This window comes from Canis lupus, chromosome 25 (assembly GCF_011100685.1).
Source record: "Canis lupus familiaris isolate Mischka breed German Shepherd chromosome 25, alternate assembly UU_Cfam_GSD_1.0, whole genome shotgun sequence".
NCBI lineage: Eukaryota > Metazoa > Chordata > Mammalia > Carnivora > Canidae > Canis > Canis lupus.
Genome location: NC_049246.1, coordinates 1,043,518 through 1,053,004, shown reverse-complemented (window position 1 = coordinate 1,053,004; position 9,487 = coordinate 1,043,518). Strand labels below are relative to the sequence as shown.

The 9,487-nt window shown below is 39.3% G+C and overlaps 1 long non-coding RNA gene across 1 annotated transcript; it reads left to right on the top strand.

Moving 5' to 3' along the window:
* The first annotated feature begins 2,799 nt into the window (after positions 1–2,799).
* On the top strand, positions 2,800–7,723 carry LOC119865890. The gene is made up of 2 exons (XR_005378309.1): positions 2,800–2,937; positions 7,440–7,723. It is a non-coding gene; the product is annotated as an uncharacterized LOC119865890 (long non-coding RNA).
* The last annotated feature ends 1,764 nt before the right edge of the window (positions 7,724–9,487 follow it).

The window sequence follows — 9,487 nt, the reverse complement described above, 5'->3', positions numbered from 1 at the left end:
GTGGGGAGGAAGAGTACCCAGAGCACCTGAAACACTGGGGATCCCTCTCCATTCTGGGAATGGAGGTAGGTGACAGGTCATACAGAATGCTCACCATAGGATGTGCACACTCATGAAAGGCAGGTGGCAAGTTTGGTTTTGAGCTTTCTGTAGTCCAAGCAAAGAAGAAAATGTAACTTTTAAATGATGCCCAGAAACCACAAGATAATAACAGAGAAACCCAACTATAATACCTCACCCTAAGAACCAAGAGGAAGTTCTTCCCAGATCTTCTACAGAGGACAAGGGGTGATGGAGTGAACAACATTATCTCAACAACAACAACATCTCAGCAATATTATAGCAGCACATACAGCAGTGAACTCTATATGAGTGTTTTTAAGAATGTTCTTCAATGCAAAGTGATGGTATAATCTTCAGCAATAGGGCTCTTTAAATCTTTAACTTAAACCAAGGAGAGATTTTAGTGTATCAAAGAGATTGAGTTGCATATAATCTAGGAAATCCTTCATAAATGCAGTATCTCTCATTTGCATTTCTTATAAGAATGAAGCAGCAGTGAGTTTGAGGTTATATTTAACAAGTCTCTGTAATAGGGCTCTTCTATATTGAAAGTAAGGGGCGCAACCAATGTCTTGACAGATGACCTCTGCCAAAAGTTGCAGAGCCTACCGAAGACTTGTACCTTATTACCAAATGCAGATGACCTAAAAAGATTTTAATTTGCTTCATTTGCTTCAGTGTAGATCTGTACTTACATACAAATATATGGACAATTGAAGCCATACAGCATAAAACATAGACATAATAATTTTAACTTAAGTAAATGCTTTAAGTACCTATTACAAAATATCCACTTTGGCCCGAAAAAAAAAAAAATAGCTATTTAACTCTGAGTGATATAACTCCCTGGTAAAACTTACATTAAAAATGACCTACAAGGGGTCCCTGGGTGGCGCAGCGGTTTGGCGCCTGTCTTTGGCCCAGGGCGCGATCCTGGAGACCCGGGATCGAATCCCACGTCGGGCTCCCGGTGCATGGAGCCTGCTTCTCCCTCTGCCTGTGTCTCTGCCTCTCTCTCTCTCTCTCTCTCTGTGGGACTATCATAAATAAATTAAAAAATTTAAAAAAAAAATGACCTACAAAATATTATGTTGAAGTAGCTGAATATGTGTTTTGTTGTACAGTTTTGTTATTCAATAGGAGTCATTGAAAAATATCTACCAAAATCCAATTAGTTTTAAAATAGTCAACAAACTATCATTCTTTGGGGAAATCATTCTTTGAGGAAATAATTAGATGGCAGGGCCTTTTGCTGTTATGTCTACTCTAACTTATTAAAATAAAGATCATGAGGGGCACCTGGGTGGCTCAGTGGGTTAAGCTCCAACTCTTGGTTTTGGCTCAGGTTATGATCTCATGGGTCATGGGATCAAGCCTTAAGTTGGGGTCTCCGCTCAGCAGGAAGTCTGCTTGAAGATTCTCTCCCTCTTCCCCTCCCCAATGTACTCACACACTTTCTCTCAAATAAATAAATCTTTAAAAAATAAAATAAAGATTGTGGAGTTGTGTTATAGGCAACACGGCCATTCCTGAAATCCATCACAAAAGGGTCCCAGGAAAACATGAGCAGTGGTCAAGATACTCTAAGGGTTCTTGGCATCTGCCAGAAGGGGCACTCTTCTAAAAACAGACAATGGGACAAGTTCCACCTTGCCTGAAAGACAATTTCAACTCTGACCCAATAAAGGAAGAAACAAAAGATAGTTTCAATCAATAGAGACGGACTAAGAAGCTTTAATTGGTCAAAGTGCGGGATATCTTAAAAAGAAGCAAACATATTGTCTTAGAATTTCTAATAAGCAGGAAGAGAAGTCTGGTCATAGGTGGGCATGGGCTTTAAACCTGCAACACTCTATAGGAAGGTCTGACATAGTTTCACGGCCCAGGATTCTATAGTCAGTTGAGAAGGGAAGGCAGGCAAATCAGGTGCATGGTAACAGTTCATATGCATCTACTGTGTTCATGTGCTTTATATGCATGTGATTTTGTTTTATGCTCACAACATGCCTACAGGGAACTAACTCATCAGGGAACTCATCAACACCCTCATTTTCAGAGAAAGTTAGAGCAGCCATGTAACCTGTTAAAAGTTAAAGCTAACAAAGGTCAGTGCCAGGATCAAGATCTTGGTCAGTCTGATTCCAAAGCTGACCCCCTCTCTAGCACTTTCTCAGAAAGACCATCATGTCAAAGCAATGGAAAGGCACCCAGTAACGAAGGTACAGTGGCAATAGCTTAAGAAATGACCGGGAGCTGTCCAAAAAGCTGACAAATTTTTAAGAACTGCTCAAAAGAGTGGAAATAGAACACATGATCAAGGTGGGGGGGAGGGGTGGTACACAGTCTGGAGGGTAAAGCAAGCTCCCCATTGCTGAAGCTAGCTCAACATGCCTGGGAAAAATGGGGGAGAACTCTCAGCCTCTCAATCAGACAGAACATGGCAAAAGGAAATAAATTGACTTCTCAAGGCCAGAGATGCAAGTGAGGGAATGACATAGAGAAAATAAAACTCCTCCACTAGGAGTTTGCATCCATTTTTCTGTCTCTGGCAAAGCCCAGAAATGTTTGTGCTGCCAAATGCTTTCAGCATTATGAAAGTCCTTATTCTGGCTACACACCACCCTACTGATTTTCTTTCTTACAAGATTAGAATTCTCAACAATTGTCTAAACTATATGACCAATTCCCTGGCAGCTCCAATCTATTTATATCTGGGGTAGGAGATTATGGGGTGTGCCTGTGGGTGCATGTGTATTTGCCATGGAAATGCCTGTTTAAAAAATTACTACTAAGATGAGCAGAACACAGATGAAAATTATTACCAGTCCCTCAGGAAGAGAAGTCACATTCTTTTTGCTGTTACTTTGAACGAAGGTGAGGTTTCAGTTTTAATATCTACCTGTTGTCTGCATGCAAAGCTGGTTGCTTGATATCATTGCTTTAATTTTGTTTTGTTTTGATTCCTCTGAGAGATTCAAAGGATCATAGAAAAGTTCATTGTAATTCAGCAATTAGTGAGTCTGCTGCTTTCTTCTTCTCCTGACCAAAAATGCAAGATCATTCTGTCCTGTGAAAGTCATTTTCTGCCGGCATTTTACACATTAATTTGCTGGCATGAAAATCCAGAGGAAAGGAAGAGCAAAATGTCAAAAGTTCCAGCAGATTTTGTGCATGAAGCAGTAGGAAAAAGTGAAAGATGCCTTGCAGGCAACTGCCCATCTTTGATCCAAAAGAGTGTCCCTTCAGTTTTATGTATGAAAACAACAAAAAGGAATAGTTGAAAGGCACATGCTTCTAAACGATATCTCCCTGGGAATTAATCCTCAGAAATACCTCGTTCACCTTGTCACTCCCCTGCTCTCAGATCTCCTTTGCTTCTCCTCTACAGGATGATGTGTGACTCCAAAGCTCTCTATAGTTCGTTTTCAACCTGCATTCCAGGCTTCTTTCTCCTCCTATTTACAGGACTATCCATCTGCTCAAATTGCTTTGTCCAGAAAAAAAGTTCTCATTCCTACTTTTGACACTGTCATCCCAGCCCAGAATCAATGTCAGCTTCCTGGGTCTGTGACCAGTGAAGTCACATGGGACTCACCTAAGGGTGCCTTTGTACTGTTTTGTTAAATCTGTGGGATTACGGAGCAAATGCAACAGGCCTGAGTCCTGACTCCCAAATAGTTCACCTCCGCTCACCCCCTGAGATAGGCTCTAGGCCACATCTCACAACCACTGCCACCTTCACCCATAGCAATGGGCAGAGGTTCTGGGAAAGCATGTGCCCCACAGCATCTCAGGGCATGGCAAAGTGGAGGCTGCCCTGTCCTGGATCCATGGTGCCATTGTACATTTACCCTCTCACCCACCTTGATCCAGGTATGGAAAAGACCCTGAAGCAGAGATAGCAATCCCCTGAGGGTTGCTCACCACCATGAATTGAGGCAGTGGGCCTGGGTGAAAAGAGACTGACTTCCCTGCCTTGCACTGGGACTGCACAAATTCTGTTTTCATTATACACCAGGCCCTCCATGCAAATTCTGTAGCCTGCCCTCCCTGGAATATTAGGGTCTGCATACATTTCTTTCTATCACATTTCATCCTGATAATTTTAGCTCTTTATTTAGACTGTTGAGTTTATTTGGAATCAGAATCATGCCACTACGAATGCTATTCTCATGCCTTTTAAACTACTGATATAAAGGGTAACAGAGCTACAGATAGTGTCTTTAGCACCCACTAGAAACCTCTAGTTGGTTCACTCAAATTTATGAGCTATCTTCATTATCAACTCACTGATCTAAGACTCTGACTATATTGTCACCAGGCCTACATCTGTCCCTCTCGTCCTCAATGAAGATTATTGCCAAATTCAAACTCCTTCTTCTCCCTTCTGCCATTCTCAACCCTCTACAGCTGGATCCATTTACACCTCCCCTCTACAGAGTTCACCTGCACCCCAGTATCTCTGACCAATCACAATTAGAATTATTTGTTAAGGAGAAATTATTCACTGAATACTTGTTTTAAAATGACAAGACAGATTTTATTTAAACTACTGCAGAAGGGGAGAGAGACCCCAGTATAAACCAACCTCAATGTTGCTGGAACAAAAAATGAGAGGCTTTTTAAATGCTGCTGTGTGTCAAAGAAAAGTCTTGAAGGACGTTAAGTGGGGCAGGTTGGTCAATGTGATTAGGCCATCAGCATCTGCTAATTTTGCTAACTGTGCTTATGAAGACAAGCTAGATCAGCTGGTGTCCCTGGATCCCAGCTCCCTTGTGCTCTCACAGGGCATCCTTTCAGTATCCAGAAGCCCAAACCTGAATTCTCTCTTTGTAGCCCATAGAGCCTAGGTTTTTCCTATCTTTCTCAGAAAGTTGTCCTTAGCCATTCACCCAGGGCAACAACAGGTTGGGCAGTAGGAACCTGTGCCTAAAGAGAAACTGTACTACCCCTTACTCTCTGGAAGCTTCTCTATCAGTAGCATCCGGCCCTAGGCATTGCTTTGCCCTGAATAGCAGATCCAGGGCCATATCATTTAACTTTACACCAGCCATGTGGCCCTACATCATTTCTTTTATCCTTCACCATAGTCCCACAAAGGGAAAATGGTGCTCAGAGAGCTTTAGTAATGTAGGTCAAACTACATTTTTACATTGTTCCTGTCACCTGCACTAAGAATAATGAAATTAGAGCTAGAAGAAACAGAAGACCCAGATAGGAGTTCTTCAGGAAATACGATGTGGCCTTAAATGAGTATAAACTACTGGGCTCCCAAAATGACCACAAAAATCATTGAAAAAGTGACCAGAGAACCACATTAGTGGTCTTCAGAATACCCTCGAGAATGAAGGAAATGCAAAAAGGCTAAAGATAGGAAACATTTCCTGATGGTAATAAAAGGGAGAATTGGTTGCATGTAGACATGCAGAGAGCTGCCAATCCATAAGCTTCCTGTTGACTTCCAGGAAATTCCCAAACTGATTATTGACAGATCTAGGTAAGCTCTTAGGAACACACCAGAACTAATATAGGTACCAAAAAAAAAAAAAAAAAAGTCATTGTTTTCCACTTTTTGCTTATTAAACTACTAGATGAAACAAAACTGAGAAGAGTGCCCTAGGTGACAGAATAAGGAGACAATAGGATTCTCAAATATTAAAAGAGAGAAAAATAGAAATCCACTGAACAGCAATAAGTTTAAATTCTTGTTTTGGGGTTGAAATGATTATCTGTAAAAGTATTAAATGAAGAAGACCCGGCTTGATAGAAATTCATATTTTAAAATTTAGGTTTAATTATAACTCACTGCCTTCATGCTAAGCATTCAGCCACAAGTAAAGCAATCACCAAAATGTCTAACTCAACTTTATATCACTTAAATAATTGAAAAAAAAAAAAAGTAAGTCAGATTCCCAACATGCTAGGCAACATAACCTCTAAAGTAATAGGAGGTGAGCAGACCCAGGGTGACATTTGTGAAGAAGGACATTGACAACTTGAAAATGTTATATAGTCTAGAGTATGTACATCTAGAAATAAATATATATATGAGACAGCCTGACAAAAGCTAATAGAATTTTTTCTAAATCCTAATGTAGATGTTTTGGCTGAAATTGGAAGAAGTTTACCTTAATGAATACAGAAATTTTATTAATTTATTGGCTCAAGAACCCAGGAATGATGGAGGAGGAGGAAGGGATAATTGGCAAATTTCCAAAGCCGGAGACTTCATGCTTCCAAGACATTCTCTCTCTATGTCTTCTTCCTTTCACTGGGGCTCTGCTCCAGTTCATTGTTACTATCCTCTACTGCAGATCCGCATTCTCAATGTGCTCCCACTAGCAGGGTGGGAGGGAGGAGTTAGAGAGAGTGAAGGGGCAATGGACCAAGGAGGTGGCAATTGGAAAGAAGTGGTTGCAATCAGAGGTCCCCCTAAAACCATTTGACTGAAATAAGGAAGGAACAGAACACTGAGAGTAGGAAAATAAGGAGATGCTATTTCCTTCCAGGAGAAGGGAAAAATGATGCTATGCAGACTAAAACACAGGCCTTCCCCTCCCAGTGGTGAATGAGTAGTTTCTAGCACCTTCCATAGATGCTATAGCCACATTTTATTTTAAATAGATACAAGAGGGTGAACATATTCACAAATATGAATTTTGCTTTATGCCATAGGTTACTTAATAGTCCTTTGCAAGTGAGTTTTTTTTTTTTTTTTTGCAAGTGAGTTTTTAAATGAATTTTTTGAGACATAACTTATATAAAGTAAAATGTATTCAGCTTGGTAGTGTTCAGTTTAAAGAACTTTGATAAACTTATAAACCTACATGACCACCACCAAATCCAAAATATAGAACATTTCTATCTCCACGAAAAGTGCCACAGTATAAAGCTGCAATCAATTGAACAATCCCACACTCTCTCCCCGAAATCTAGGCAAATACTGATCTGGGTTTGTCATTATAGATTAGATTGGCCATTTCTAGAACTTCAGGCATATGAAATCATATGGGATATATTCCATTGTGTCTGCTTCTTTCACTCAGCAAAACATTTTTAAAATTCATGTGTGTTATGCATATTAGTAATTCATCCTTTTTACTGCTGAATAATAGTCTGTTATATGGATATACCACAATTTGTTATCCATTTACCAGTTGACAGACATCTGGGTTGTTTCCATAAATAGTTGTTTTTAGTAAAGCTGCCATGAATATTTGCTGCGGGTTGAATTGTATCCCCTAGAAGATATACTGATGTCCTAAACGTGATACCTGTGAATGTACCCTTATTTGAAAATAGGGTCTTTGCAGATGTTATCAAGTTAAAATGATGTCATTGGGGTGGGCCCTAATCCCATATGGGTGTCTTTATAGGAAAGAAGAGATCTAGACACAAGATCAGGGCATGGCAAAGTGGAGGCTGCCCTGTCCTGGATTATGTGGAGAAAGCCACATAATGACAGAGGCAGAGTTGAAGTAATGCATTTACAAGCAGAAAATTGCCAAGGACTGCTGGTAACACCAGAAGCTGAGAGAAAACTTCATGGATCAGATTCTTTCCTAGAGCCTTCAGAGAGAGCATGGTGCTGTCAAAACCTTGATTTTGGATTTCTAGGCTTTAAAACTATGAAAGAATAAATGTCTGTTGCTTAAAGTCACCTAGTTTGTGGTAATTTGTTTGTTTGTTTGTTTTTAATTTATTTTTTATTGGTGTTCAATTTGCCAACATATAGAATAACACTCAGTGCTCATCCCGTCAAGTGCCCCCCTCAGTGCCCGTCACCCAGTCCCCCCCATCCCCCGCCCTCCTCCCCTTCCACCACCCCTGGTTTGTTTCCCAGAGTTAGGAGTCTTTATGTTCTGTCTCCCTTTCTGATATTTCCCACACATTTCTTCTCCCTTCCCTTATATTCCCTTCCACTATTATTTATATTCCCCAAATGAATGAGAACATATAATGTTTGTCCTTCTCCGATTGACGTACTTCACTCAGCATAATACCCTCCAGTTCCATCCACGTCGAAGCAAATGGTGGGTATTTGTTGTTTCTAATGGGTAATATTCCATTGTATACATATATAGTTTGTGGTAATTTGTTACAAAACCTCTAGAAAACTAATGCAACATTCAAGTACAATCAAGTACATGTCTTCATGTGCACGTTTTCCTTTCTCTTGTACCCAGAAGGGGGATTGCCATGGTATACAGTGTGTTTAATTTTACAAGAAATGGCCAACGTGTTTTCCAAAGTAGCAGTAAATTTTACCTTCAGGCTAGCAACATACAGCTGCTCTATCTTGTCATGAATGCTTGGTATTATCAGTCATCTCAATTTTCCATTATGGTTTTTTTTGCATTTCTTTGATGACTATTGATGTTGAATATCTTTTATGTACTTGTTGGCCATATGTGTATCTTCTTTGTGAAGTGTGTCTTTAAATATTTTGCCCATATTGTGGGGTACAATTTCTTTATCAGATATATGTTTTGCATGTATTTTCTCCTTGTCAGTTGTTTGCTTTTCATGATCTTAATATTGTTTTAAAAAGCAGAAGTCTTCATTTTGATAGAGTTCATTTCATCAAATTTTTATTTTATGCTTTGTGGTTTTTGTGCCCTAAGAAATCTTTGCATACTCAAGTCACAATGATTTTATCCCATCTATTCTCCAAGTTTTATCATTTCAGATTATACATTTAGGTCCATGATTTATTTTGGTTTAATTTGTTAAGTATCATATAAATGTCAACATTCATTTTTTCCCTCGGGGACATTGAGTTATTGAAACAAACTAGCTTAGAGTCTTTGTCAAAATTAATCGGCCATCTACATGTGGAGTTTGTATTTGTCTCATTGACATATACAGCTCTTCTTACCCCAACACCACACTACCCCAAATACTTTAACTTCATAGTAAATCCTAAAATCAGGCTGCACAGGTCCTTTCATTTTGTTATTTTTCAAAATTGTATTGAAATTTGTGTGCCATGCTTGCTTCAGCAGAACATATACTGAAATTTGTGTGTGTGTTTGTTTATGTCTGTTTATCTTTCAATAAGTAATATATGCACACAAAGGGGTTTCATTGAGAAATAAGTCTTCCTCCCTTACTAGCTCCTAGGCTGCCAATTCTCCTCCCCAGAAAAGGCCACTTTTAGAAATTTCTTATTGTTTTCTTTTTCAGAGACTATAACTGATTTTTTTAAAAAACTGAGTCAGACTTCAAATTTACTATTTAAAGGAGTGTTAATTACAGACACATTTGAAAGGGAAAAAATAATGCCCTCATTTTATTTTCTGCATCATTCCAAATTTCAAGTGTGCTTGTCTCAAGTGAGGCCAGTCAATATTGGAAGGATTCAACATTTGCTAATGATGCACTTCATTTTATCCATGAAGAAGAGAAGAGCAGGGACATTTGT